General features: G+C 35.4%; 1 long non-coding RNA gene across 3 annotated transcripts in view; it reads left to right on the top strand.

Moving 5' to 3' along the window:
- The first annotated feature begins 12,874 nt into the window (after positions 1–12,874).
- The window catches only part of LOC103911847 (uncharacterized), a 66,143-nt gene continuing 63,917 nt past the window's right edge, over positions 12,875–15,100 (top strand). The window contains exons 1-2 of one of the 3 annotated variants that reach the window (XR_012387245.1): positions 12,892–12,953; positions 14,870–14,957. This is a non-coding gene — a long non-coding RNA (uncharacterized lncRNA). Of the gene's footprint in view, positions 13,237–14,869; positions 14,958–15,100 lie in introns of all 3 variants that reach the window. The other 2 variants (XR_012387244.1, XR_012387243.1) reach the window with 2 other exon arrangements.

The following is a 15,100-nucleotide window of genomic DNA, read 5'->3' as shown; positions in this document are numbered from 1 at the left end:
GACTCAGGATGAGTATCCCCAGGTGGAAAGAGAGAATAAAAAGAACAATTAGCGTCGCTGCTGTTCATAGTGTATGTAAACGAGATGTGTGGAGCACATTCATGCATCATTCCACTGTGATGCATTAAGTGTATGCTTTACTAAAAATATATGTCTTTAATCTAATTTTAAATGGCAAAAGTGTGTTTGAGCCTCGGACATTGTCAGGAGGGCTATTCCAGAGTTTAGGAGCCATAAATAAGAATGCTCGACCTCCTTTACTCGACTTTGCTATTCTAGGTACTACCAGAAGCCCTGAGTTTTGAAAGACAAATTTAAGACCTTTTTAAAACCAACATGAATATAATTTTAGACTTAAACACGGCTAAACACTGAATTTAAAAGAGTTTTACTTCCACCATCAAATAAATCTAATTTAGTTTTTTCTAAGCCACCTACAGCACAATATTACAGTGAACTTAAGAGGTTTCAAGATCTAAAATGTACGTTTTTGTAATTTAATATATTTTAAGCCACTTTTAAGAAAAAAATAATTAAATAAAACAACAAAACTACTAAAAATATATATAAATTAGTACCTCAGAAAAATACTAACTCAAGTATTGTCAAGCGTTTCAATTACTATTAAACAACATATCAAATACTACACTGCTTTAAATCACATCATTAATACATCACCAATTCAGCTGGATTATCAGAACAGAAATACAGAAATACAAGGTTTCAAATCCAAAAATACACATTTAAGACCTTTTAAGACCAATATGAATACAATTTTAAAGTGCGGGGTGGATTGTAGCGAGACAGGAGGTTGGTTAGATAAACAGGAGCTAGATGATTTAAAGCTTTATAGGTAAGAAGTAATATTTTAAAATCAATACGAAACTTAACAGGCAGCCAGTGTAAGGAGGATAAAATTGGGGTGATATGATCATATTTTTTAGACCTGTTAAGAACCTAGGAAAGAAACGTATGCATGCATGTGCATAAAAGTTCATATGAAAAAATGACGGGCAAATCAATATAAAACCGCACTTGCCATATATATAATAATGTGTTGGGTCTTTAGTAAAAAAAAAAGAGTTCTGGCATTTCCTCATCACTGGAAATGATTCCCATGTCCGCCATTGAGTGAAGGGCAGTGGAGATGAGAAGGCAGATTATGCTAAAAAATAAAGGAGAGGAGAGATTGTTTGCAGCTTAAAGGGTACGCTTCATTTCTCTTCATTTACTCTGAATTACCCCCAGAGTCCCCTGGGATGCTTGTCTTGCCTGGTGCCCTTCAGTTCATTCTACAGAGCCTTGAGAAGTTCACACTTACTTTTACCCTACAGGAAACTGAAGACCCATGGCAAGCAAAGGTTATGTAAAGTTAAACGAATTCCGTCTCCACACCAGCTGTTAACCCGCGGTACATAATAGAGGGATTGTGAGGGTGGAAATGGTGTTCAAATACACATTATTTAAACTGGCAATCATTGTGTGCACCGCAATTTTACTGCATGAAATTACAGTTGCAGTTTGTTGCATAACTGGGGATAAGTAGCACTTTTTTTAAACTAAAATCTCCTTGAATATTGTTCCAGCCAGATATAATGACATAACAAAACTATATCATATGATCTCTGCGATATAAAAATCATGGACAGATTCACAGAATCCGTTTTAAAATGGAATTAGCTATGTAAGATCTATTTTTTTTTGCATTCATGTATAAATGAATGGTGTGATTTTACATTACTGTACATTTTCAGTTTCTGCCATCTAACCAAATAACCACAAGACTATAATAATTTCCTTTTCGGAGCTGACCTATTCACTTCAGAAGCATTTACTGATTTATGTGTCAAAAATAGGTTGCACTTTATTTTAAGGTGACAGTTACAGTCTAACTATGCCTTTAATCCTACTTGTACTTAAATTGACCATCCTTTTGTTATGTTAGGGATGAAAACACCCACTAAATCAAACTGCTTTAAAAATAAGTGCATCAAATAAATATTTATTAATTTTTTTTTGGCATAAATCTAAAGTTATACTAAATGTTTTTACAAAATATTACAGGATTTTAACTCTTTAATTGCCAAGTTTACAAATGATGTCACTGATTTGGTAAAAAACAATTGGTGAAAGCATATTGGTATTTTCAGTATAAAAAGTAATTTTAATTGGACTAGGGTTTACAAATTTAATTTAATCTGTTTAAATAATAATCATATTAAGATTGACGTAAGTATACATTACTGTTATACTGAATAATGGTGGCACATTCACTCTGCTTTTATTTTCACAAAGGTTATATGCAAGATACTTTACTTGCATTCAATATGCATTCTATCTGTGTAATTGTTTTGAACATCTGTACTTTGCACTGAGCAACATTGTACTTTTTTTGTGGCAGCGCTCAGTGGTACAAGTTAATGTGCTTTTGTAATATTCTGACAAGATCTAATGAATATTTTAGGATGAAGTTGTTTCCTTGGGTAAAATTGACTTGGACATTTCTGACATCTTTTATGCTTTCTTTGACCTCTTTGCTCAGGATAGCAGCTAGTGTAAGGAAGGACTATAGCATTCTGAGTTACCGTGATGTAAATGTTCTGCAGATCCAGAGGTCACAAAAAAAAGACTCTCACAAATTAAGATGTAAACCCTGTTACTGGGGTGGTACCTTTTCAAAAGGTATTTTTTTGTTCCTAACAGGTCATTAAAGACACATTAATACATAAAGGTGCAATTGTGTACCTCATAAGCCATTGAAATGTATTTTAAAATAAAATACCAAATACCTTCTTTTTAGGTGTATCAAAATAAAAAATACAGCAGCCACAAATGTATCAAAATAAAATACTCTATTTTTGTACAAGCATGAACCTTCTTTGCAAATCTTCCATGATCAATCCCTTCACTGTTAAACGAGAGGTAAACTATATTTGATAGCAACAGCTTTTCTATGAGCTATATATTTAGCAGATTCTCTGCCACCTGGTTTACCTCTACTCTTACTGTACATGAGTAAATAGCTATGTTTTTACTTGTTTCATTTTTTCTTTTTCTTTGTTCATTTAGTTTTTTTTTGTTTGCTTTTTTTTTTGTACAAACTTCATACAGAAATCCCTGTTCAGTGTAGACAATGGTTTCTCAATTCTAAGCACCCAGACCGGTCTTGCCACGTGTCCTTGGAAGAACGAACTCAGGAGACCACGAGGGCAGAGAACCCGTCCTGTGAGAAATGAGATGCTGCATTCTTCCTGATGACCTTCATGTGTTTTTAATGAAATATTATTTAAATATTACAGCATTCATACAGGATTTAATTGTTTTTCCCCTTTACAAAATATATACTATGCATAAAAAACATAAATATAAGTTGCACAATACAAATTAAATTTCAGCAAATAAACACCCTTAATGTGTTTATTTCTTTGTTAAGATTTCCATGGTAATGTTTATATTCACCGTTTCATTTAGGGAAACTCCTGGGATAAATAAGTCATATCTCTGAACTTTTATAATAAATCTATATAAAATGCTGCATTTCCCACCTCCATTCGCAATGACTTCTGGGACTTCTAGAACGAGATCGCTGCCAAGTCTGCATCGGTGCGTCCTCTATATCAAGAACACATCCAGGAAGTTTCACGCGTCCTCTGTTCTTGCGGTCTTGAGTATTGGAATTGAACTTTGGCAGCTGATGATGAGATTACACGAGAACACAAGGACGCAAAACCGCTAAAGAACACATACTGAGAAACAGCCCTAAAGTTAGAATATAATACTATATCTGTTGATTATGTTTCTGCCTATTGTGTGGCCAGTAAAATTAATATAACATCTGTATAATGATTATTTAACCTATTAACATTCTTACATTTTAATAGGGTGATATATAAAGTGTTTCTTTTAAATGATTTTTTAAATATAATTTTTTATAAATCTATTTTTTGCAATTCAACAATTCAATACTCAATGTATATCATTTCTGAAAACTAAAAAAACTCCCGGATTAGTAGTTTCCTTATGTAATTTCCATATAATTTCTTCAGTGCAAAACATAAAAACATATCTCAAAATTACTAAAAATGGAGTTATCAATGTTTGCAAATAAACTCTTCATATACAGTTGAAATAAGAATTATTAGCCCCCCCTTTGAGTTTTTATTATTATTATTATTTTGCAAATTATGTTTAACAGAACAATAAATTTTCACAGTTTGTCAGATTATTATTATTTTATTTTATTTTTTGCTGGAGAAAGTCTTAATTGTTCTATTTTGGCTAGAATAAAAGCAGTTTTATTAAAAAAAAAAAAAAAAAAGAACAAAATGATCAGCCCCTTTAGGATATATATATATATCCACACACACACACACGCACGCACGCACGCACACACACACACACACACACACACACACACACACACACACACACACACACACACACACACACACACACACACACACACACATATATATATATATATATATATATATATATATATATATATATATATTTTTTTTTTTTTTTTTTTTTCAACTGTCTATAGAACAAACCACTGCTATGCAATAACTTACCTAATTACCTTAACCTGCCCTATTAACCCAGTTAAGCCTTTAAATGTCACTTTAAGCAGTATAAAAGTGTCTTGAAAAATATATGGTCAAATATTAATTACTGTCATCATAGCAACGATAAAATAAATCAGTTATTAGAAATGAGTTAATAAAACTATTATGTTTAAGAAATGTCTTGAAAAAAAAAATCTCGTCCGCTAAACAGAAAATGGGGGGGAAAAAACAGGGGCTAATAATTCAGGCAGGCTCATAATTCTGACTTCAACTGAATTTCCTGCTGATGCCATATAACCCAAGCCAGGTTCGACTAATCTGTGCTGAATTACTGTATTATTAAATATTAGTGTTTTATATATTATTCCACTTTGACATATTTAGGCAGACAACTTTTCTCTTAATTCACTATACTGAAATTTAAAGAAAAGTAATGCAGATATCGCCATGATGTGATGCATAATTTCCTTTTATAATCCAAGAATTGACCAAATTTTTCAATATAAACAAATTTTCTAGTCCAGGCAAATAACTGAGATAGCTCCAATAACAGAACACATTTTTATGATGTCATCGTGTAGACTTCTTACAAAGTATTTTACAGTATTTTGAAGCTACAAAAATACAAACACTAAAATATTTTGATACAAACTATTAATGTTCAAAAAGGTCATGATTTGCACTCCTCAAATATTTGCTTTGTACAGTTTTTATTTTACAATATTTGGGTGATACAAAAACACAAACATTTCGGGACAATCCCTGACACACACTGAGGGAGGCATTGTGCCGAAACGTTTGTGTTTTAGTATCACCCGAAGAATGTAAAATAAAAACTGTATGAAGCAATTATTTGATGAGTGCAAATCACGACCTTTTTGAACAAAAGTATTGACAAGATTAAAGCCGCCGGCACACAGGGCAAACTTCATTACTCTATACAAAATATTAATCCATTTTCATAAACCAAATCAAATACAAATTACAAAATACTATTTTGTATTTTAAATGCACAAACACTGCCCATCCATGCTCATAGTACAAGTGAACCTTAAAGTACAACAGTATACCCTAAAGGTACTAATGTTCATGTACAGAACAAAAGTGTACCTGTTGAAAAGGTGACAGATTTTTTACTTTTATTTCTGAGTGTGTATATTTCCTTTGAGATGCTAATGAATAACTTTCTCCAGGCTTTACAGACCTAGTTGCATACAATCATTCCAAACTCCCCTTGAATATTTTTGCATTCACTCAATTGGAGGAATTTGCAATTGATTATTAGCATGTATTGCATTATGAAGTGTGTTCCATGAGCTTAACTTTAAAGAAAGAGCTTAATACCTTCTTTATGATCTTAATTATGAGCGACTATCTGCTTAATTCCACCTGCCATAATTATTATTTTTCCTCATGCAATGTGTAGGATGTTTCTGCATATATTTACATCCTGCAGAAAACTAAACTCGCTCTCTCTGGGAGTTTCAGCTGTTACTCTGTTTGATGTAAAGGTTATCTTGACGGAGCAGCAGACATTTTCAACGCCTCCGTGCAAGTCTCGACGTGTCTCTTTCGTGCCTCAGTGTGGAGCATCGTCTGGTCTGAATATTATTAAGCCCCCTTAGCGTTTGAAACTAAGCTGGTGCTAATGAAAGCCTGCAAAACAGGTGCATTCTAATGACATGTCGTCTACGCTGTTCCCATGGAGATCTAAAAGCAAACATTTGTAGTAATGATGAGCTCTGATTTCTGAAGTATTTTGTTTGTATCTAATACGAGCACCAGTAGAACAAGGCTCAAGTAAATCAGCAAACCTTGAGCAAGCCATTAAATTCCCTCTGAAAAATGTCAACTTGGCGTAACAGCAAAATAGCCAAAAAATTCTTGCTAGCTTAGAATGCTCTAATTATGCCAAAGAATGCACAGAAATAATGAACCCAAAATCAGTGTGCATTTTTCCTTGTTAACATTTAAAAGAAGAAACAAATTCGGAGATGCATTTATTTTTTATTTTTTTGCCAATATACTGATACAGAGCAAAGTATACTGTTGAAATACAAATTATTAGCCCCTCTTTTACTTTTTTTATTTATTTATTTTTTATAAATATTTCCCAAATGATGTTTAACAGAGCATGGAAATTTTCACAGTATGTCCAATGATATTTTTTTCTTCTGGAGAAAGTCTTGTTTGTTTTATTTCGTCTAGAATAAAAGCAGTTTTTGAAAAAAAAAAAAAAAAAAAAACATTTTAAGGTCAAAATTATTAGTCCCTTTAAGCTATATATATATATATATATATATATATATATATATATATATATATATATATATATATATATATATATATCATAGTTTACATAACAAACCATCGTGATACAATATCTTGCCTAATTACCTAAAGCTGTCAAGTTAACCTAATTAACATAGTTAAGACAATAAATGTCACCTTAAGTTGTATAGAAACGTTGTAAAAAATATCTAGTAAAATAGTATGTACTGTCATCATGGCAAAGATAAAATAAATCAGTTATTAGAAATGAGTTATTAAAACTATTTTGTTTATAAATGTGTTAAAAAAAATGCTCTCTATTAAACAGAAATTGGGGAAAAAATAAACAGGGAATACTTCAGGGGGGCTTATAATTCTGACTTCAAGTGTATATGTCAATATGAGCTGTGCGTTTCCCTCTCAGTAATAAAATACATGCTTCAAAATGACAGTGATGAGAAAACAGCAGCAAAGAAAGCATCTGATCATAATGATATTGATATGCATTTTACTTGCATTATGTCAATAGATGAGATAAAAAAAACACTCTAATAAGAGTTTGATTATAAATTACTGTATTTTTGAAACTACAGACTATCCAGCCTGATCTCACGAAGAAACGTAAGTATTTTACGTTTTGTCAGTTTAGTGACTAATTCGTACAAATTCATACGAGTTCAGTTGTATGAAAATGTACGATTGTAAAAAGGAGGCGTGACACCCAACCCCACCCCTAACCCCAACCGTCATTGGGTGATGAGCAAATCGTACTAAATAGTATGAATTAGATCGTCCAAATTAATACGAATTACCCACGAAATCAAAAAGTTATGAATTGCCGTGAGATTACGTTGGACTATCAAAAGATTGAGTCTATTTTAGTTCAGTTGCATTTACATTAAATGAAATCTGATGTGATCAGTTCTCTGTATGTCGGGGCTGACCTGTGCCACAACCCTTAAAAACTGATAGGTGTGACCTAAATGACCCTTTTATATGGTGGCCCAGAGAGCTTAATGTGCTGCAGTTTAAAACATTCAATTCAATTCATGTTTATTCATTTATTTATTTTCTTTGCGCTTTTACAATGTATAGATTGTGTCAAAGCAGCTTAACAAAGAAGTCCTAATAAATTGAAACTGCTTCAGTCCAGTTTTCAGAGTTGAAGTTCAGTTTAGTTTAGTTCAATGTGGTATAAATTTCACAGTTGACAGTCCAAACACTGAAGAGCAAATCCATTGATGCGCAGCTCCACAAGTCCCAACCAAATAAGCTAGTGGCGACAGCGGCGAGGAACAAACTTCACATGCAATTACAAAAACACATGCAATTACAAAAAAATGTCAGCAAAAGATCTTAAAAGAGATCTTTATCCATCTGACACCACATGCGCTGCATTTTCTCACAACACAAAAAGAATGAAACACAACAGATATATTTTAAGGGGACCCATAAATGTGATGGATGCCGCTGTGGAATTGCTAGGTGAAGTTGTAGGTGATCTTTGAAAGGTGAGTTTTTGTTTGTCTATTTTAAAATCTAGATTCCTGTGTCTTTCATTTTTATTAACCTAAATAACAATAAACTAAATAGCTGGGTTCGTCACGTTTAAGGGTCTCCTTAAATATTTCTAATTCGTAAAATGTTTGTGTTGTGACAAAATGCAGCGCGTTTTATAATAATGTATTTGCGTTATGAGGATATGCAGCACATGTGCTGTCAAACAGATGAAGATCTTTTCTCAATTTGCTTTTTTGTAATTTCCTGTTTTCTTAAATTGCAGCACGTTGCGCTCTCTTGGCAGCTGTACAATATCGATACCGCTATCAGTATTGTACAAATATTAACTAAAAGTATTGGTGTCGTATCACATTAAAAAATGTGGTATCACCCATCCTTAGTGTAAGCAAAACAACAGCTGAAACATCTGATAAGAGGGTCCGGCTGAGCTTAGTAAACACATGATGAGTTGTTTGTAGCTCGTATAAAGTACTTTAGGCTAAGTTACTTGAAGACCGATGGGTTAACATTGATGCTGAGAAATTGTACAATTTGATGTCTTCAACAAAGTCTTGTCCCTGTCAGAACTTTGGTCAGCTTACTTATTGTATGTATTAGAATCATCTAATACATTGGCAAGCCACCCAAAGACAGTTAAGCCAAATACAGCAAAACCTAACATTATCTAGATGTGAGTCTATAGTAATAAATGAATGAATTGTTTATCTTTGTATTGCAGATTGACATTACAGTACTGAATGGTTCTTTTTATGTTATTTTGGTGTTACATTATAGAGTAAAAGTAAATTGAACATAGTATAAAAATAGATTTGAGATGTATTATGGTGAAGACAGTAGGACAGAGAATATAGCATCTCTCTATATTGATATATATACACATTTATTACTTACAGTATATCAAGTGATAGGAAGTAATAGATTATGTTACATTCTGTCTCGTAAGCTATGACATTGATGCATTGCTAGCTGCTATAGAAGCAAATGGTCAAGGTTTGGCTGGTCATCTTGATGCTATTTAGCAACTGTTAGTAAATACTGACAAATCATAAAAAACAAGTCTTGTCAACAGAGACTATAGTTTGAATGTATTGCTTTTATTTGCATGACAAATTGACATTATAGTACTTAACGGCTCTATGGACATTTTATTTAGACTATTCTTGAGAAAGACTAAATAATCAGCTGACAACCGAGAGAGAAAGAAATCAAAACTAACAAATTAGTACTTCTGATAGTTTTAGGCTTTGAAGTTCAAGTTTCTGGAAACGTTTTGTAAACAAAATGTGTTTGGCCTACAAAATTAAAGGTACATGACATTTTTGCCACTGGAGGGTGCATATTCACAACAAACAAATGCATTTTTCATGACTCCGTGACTCAGAGTGTGGAATCATGGGAGTTGGCATCTTTATTAACAAATTTAAAACCTTTCGTCATGCATAGGCGTAAATTTAATTAAACAGTAGGAGGGGACAATAAATATAAAAATTTTTAATGAACAATTTTTAAAGGGGACACAAATAATTATATCATATAATTCATATATATATATATATATATATATATATATATATATATATATATATAAACCAGAAGTGTCCACGTTAATGAAAACACTTAAGAACTGAACATTATTGTTTTTTTATTGATTATAAAAAAATACAGTGGGGTCAGTTTGGATGTAGTAGAGACGCTAATATAGCAGATTAATGGAAAATTACATCGATAAATTGGATTTTGCCACAACTAATTTATAATTGAGTCTGCATCAACTACATTAAATAGAATCGCTTGATTTACAGTGAAGAAAATACCCTACTTACTGTAGTTTTAGCATTAACTGAGCAGCAACAACACACCTGCCTTGTGTGTGAGTGTAGAGTAGGTGAGATAAGCTGGGAAAGCAGGCAGAGGGCCAAACCCCTGTGAGGATAGGGAACTCAATGCATTTTTCTTAATGCATTTGTTTTACAATAACTCCCAGTCTACTTACACAATTATGTTAGGTATCGATACATACAGTCGATCCAGAAAGTTTTCACAGTGCTTCACTTTTTTCACATTTTATTTATGTTACCTTATTCCAAAATGGATTACATTTAATTTCATTTATGTCTTCAAAATTCTACACATAATGACAATGTGAAAAAAAAAAGATTTTTTGAAATTGTTGCAAATTTATTAAAAAAACTAACTGAAAAAATAGCATGCACATAAGTAGTTTACAGCCTTTGCTCAATACTTTGTTGATGCACCTTTGGCAGCAATTACATAAGTCTTTTTGAATAGGATGCCACACACTTGCTTGGCACACCTGCTTTGGGAGTTTTTACTCATTCCTCTTCACAGTATCTCTTAAGCTCTATCAGGTTGGATGGGAAGCAACGGTGTACAGCCATTTTCAGATCTCTCCAGAGATATTCAATAGGATTTAGGTCTGGGCTCAGGCTGGGCCACTCAAGGGCATTCACAGAGTTGTTGTAAAGCCACTCCATTAATATTTTGGTGGTGTGCTTTGGATTATTGTCCTGCTGGAAGATGAACTGTCGCCCAAGTTTGAGGTCAAGAACACTCTGAAACAGGTTTTCATTCAGGGTGTCTCTGTACATTGCTGCATTCATCTTTACCTCTATCCTGACAAGTCTTCCAGTTCCTGCTGCTAAAAAAACATCCCCACACTTCACTGCTGCCATCACCACCCTTCACTGTAGGGATGGTATTAGCCTGATGATGAGCGGTGCCTTTTTTTTTTCCAAACATAACGCCTGGCATTCATTCCAAGAGTTCAATTTTAGTCTCCTCAGAACAGAGAACTTCAGTCCTTCAGATGCCATTTGGCACATTCCAGGCAGGGAGTGGCCTCCGTCTGGCCACTCTACAATGCAGGCCTGACTGGTGGATTGCTGCACAGATGGTTGTCCTCCTGTAAGGTTCTCCTCTCTCCACAGAAGAACGCTGGAGCAACGCTTGATGGGGGGGGGGGGGTCTCTCTGACACACGTCCCGGCCATCCCCCCAGGATTTATGCCCATGTTATCATGGTATTAAGAAGCAGCGTAAGACTAAAAGCCATAGAAACGAAGCAAGAGCACCGATATGAGATGAGTATGAGCAAGTTTCTACGCAGCGGATGCCCTTCCAGCCTCAACCCATCTCTGGGGGAGATCCACACACACATTCACACACTCATACACTATGGACAATTTAGCTTACCCAATTCACCTGTACCGCATGTCTTTGGACAGTGGGGGAAACCAGAGCACCCGGAGAAACCCACGCGAAGGCAGGGAGAACATGCAAATTCCAAACAGAAACGCCAACTGAGCCGAGGTTCGAACAAGCGACCCAGCGACCTTCTTGCTGTGAGGCGACAGCACTACCTACTGCGCCACTGCCTCGCCCGACATGGTTCATGTCATCATTTAAAATAGCTTATTTCTCTGGATTTTAGGATTGTTTGAAACATGATCATGTAACAAGTTAGCAAAATAAATAAATACATTTTTAAGTTTTTTGTAAATTTTTATGAAAAAAAATGTACATATTGTGTCTTAAGTAATCTCTGCTCACCACAATATGTTTAGTTTTCTTCTACATGTGTGCTTTTTTTCTTTGATGATAGTCAGTTATTATTTTGGACCCTATAGACCTTTATTGTATGGGCAAAATCTAATGTCTATTCATTTTGTTAATCTAGAAAATCATACTGTTTGTTACCCTTAAGACTGTTGACAGCTTGCATTACATATAAAAAACATGCAATACGATGGTGCATATGATGACCTTCAGATCTAACATTGTAGATTGTACTCTTTACAAGGAGTTAAAGACAATGGAAAATAAATAAGACTGACAAATCAATGAGAGTACTCATTCAATTATTTATCCAGTATACTATTTCTACATTTGCTTCTTTTGGGTCTTTGTGTGCATCCACCGGCTTTCTTCTCATCAAAGATTCATGGCGGGGAATATATTTTTTCTCCATATTTTCATTATCTGCAATCTTTAACAAGTGCATCGATCCGTTCCACTTCCCCTTCTACCTGCTCAGCCGAGCCGCATGTGGTATCGGGTGTCTGGACTTGGAACCCAGGTAGCAGCAAATTAGACGGTAAAACCTCACACATGGCACTTTTGTTTTTTGCATTCAGACGCCGCAAATGATTCTACGGTGAAAATCCCTCCCTCCTGTCGGTCTCTTCAGGATGTGTGTTTTCTTAATGAAGCTGGAGATGTGGGTTTAGTTCACCTGTGAAGCTCGCTGTGAAGCAGCTGTTTAGAGGAGGCTTGTCTTTCAAAGGAAGGACAATAAGTCAGTTTCAATGTGCTGGAATATAAGCAGAGAATAAGAAAGAACGGGAGCTGCGTCAGTCAGCAGTGATAAGCCGATAAACCGCTTGTCTCCAGAGAGCAGAGACTTACTCATTCTTGTGTGATCATACACACGAGCATAATTGAGTGTGTGTGCGAGAAATAAAAAGAGGAGGGTGTTGAGTGGGTGAGGGAACATGTGCTTGGCGGAATGCATTGGACACTTTGAGACTACAAGCAACATGACAGCATTTTCTCACTCTGTCATTGGCTTTTCGGAGTGAGTGTGTGTGTGCTTGTGTATTTCTTATACCTTCAGCTGGCACAAGTCTCTCTTTCTTTCTCTCTCTCTCAAGTCTTGAGCAGGGAGCCTTAGGGTCAGTCTGTAATCTACAGCTATAGAGTTTCCTCCAGAAGATGAAAGAAAGTCAATATGGAGTCAAAGATATACAGCCATCACTAATGGAGTCAGGCAAAGAAAATGGCAGATATATACACGGATGCTAATGTGGCAGGCGATCAAGAGTGAGTCTCTCCCGGTTGAAAAGGCTTGGATTTATGAGGTATTTGCTGTAGGTGCTGCAACAAAAGAGGTTTTAACTAACTTTCAAACCAAATGATTTAAAATTATGTGTAGGATGATCTGTGGTCTCTTATCTGCTACTCTAAACCTTGACATTTATTCATTTAGCATATATTTGCAATTTAAAAATGATGAACATTGTAAACAATTGACAACAAAGGTCACAATTATTTCAGTTTATTAGTATAAGATAAATTGCTATACATTTAATCTTGATGCTATGTTAAGATGTATTTATTTGAACTTATTGGTCAGTATTTTACAATGTTATCTCTTGGCAGTTCATACCATTTTGATTTAGTTGCTAATTCGTTTGAATTTGTATGATTACATTTGTTTAATTCGCTTTGCTCATCCCCAAATGATGGTTAACCGGGTGTAGGGGTGGGGTTTAGTGCCACATCTCCTCTTAAAAATTGTACATTTAGTACGACTAAACTTTTCTGAATTCATATAAATTAGCAACCCAGGCTTATTCTGAAAGTGTACCCCTATATATATTTCTGGAGAGCACAAAATACATCCCAGGAGATACTTTTTTTGTAGTTTTTGTTTTTACGAATCCACCAGAGGCTGCTTTGTACACTTTTTGAGATCTCATATTTCTCTTGTAAGTGTCATTCGTGCTTGTTCTTCTTGCGTAAATTCACCAGAGGCCGCTTTGTACACTTTTTGAGATCTCATATTTCTCTTGTAAGTGTCATTCGTGCCTGTTCTTCTAGCGTAAATCCACCAGAGGCAGCTTTGGACTCACTGACTGAATCACTGACTGACTGACTGACTGACCTACAGACTGACTGATCCCCTCACCCACCCTCTTCCCAAACTTCAACTGATAGTGTTTTAAAAAGCACCGGCTGACCAGCTCCCACCCACTTCCCTGGCAGATGTGCAGGTAGGAAATGCAGCACATGCCCCTTTTTCCTTAGTTAAAAAATGCCTCTGAAAAATATATGTCCCCTGCTCTTTAGTACACGATCGTCCAACAACAACACCCAGCCCCCTTCCGCTTTTCAGTTCACCGGAATCACCCCCTCCCCCCACACACACACACACTTTAGTTCATGATCTTTCACCACCCGCCATTCTTCAGTTTGGGATCATCCTGCCATACCACTAACCATCCCCAATCGCCCGCTTTTCAGTTCACAATACCCCCATCCCCTCCATTCTTCAGTTTCTGAACGGTCACACTCTGATCGTTCACACCCTGCCCCCCATTCTTCAGTTAGCAATCGTTCAACCACCCAGGAATACCCACCTGGGTATTAGTTTAGTGGTGATCTTCCATCCACCACCACTAAACAGCCCTCACCCCCCAACTCCCTCTCCATGTTCACTTCAATATCGCTCACCACCTCCCCCCGGGTCTTCAATTTGAGCACATGTCCCTCGATGGGTCTTTGCATGGCCCTGCCCTAAACCCAACCAACAGTGTTTTAAAAAGCAATCCAGAAAAAAAAAAAGCCCCCTGATTTTTACGATGTTTTCAGATTTTACCACAATCTCATCCTGCTTTTTGCTCATTTATTTTATTTTTTTGCTTTCTGTTTTTGTCTTACCTGCTTTCTGGAACCGTTCTTCACCAACCGACTCGAACCTGGTTCTCACAGTCAGCTCTTCTCTGCATCTCAAATGTGTCGACATATGCGGCGAGCCACTTGACAAACAGTCAACAAGGAGAAAGCTGTCCATACCAAGGTAAGTGATCAGCTGCTTGCGTGAAAAGGAATGGCAAAATATCAACCAATAGCATTCCTTTTAAAGATAAAATGCCATACGTACTTCTGGCTATATTATTCGCGATCTCCAGAAGGTATATAGGGGTACATTTTCAGAGTGAG

Source organism: Danio rerio, chromosome 11 (assembly GCF_049306965.1).
Source record: "Danio rerio strain Tuebingen ecotype United States chromosome 11, GRCz12tu, whole genome shotgun sequence".
NCBI lineage: Eukaryota > Metazoa > Chordata > Actinopteri > Cypriniformes > Danionidae > Danio > Danio rerio.
This window is presented reverse-complemented; position numbering and strand designations above follow the sequence as displayed.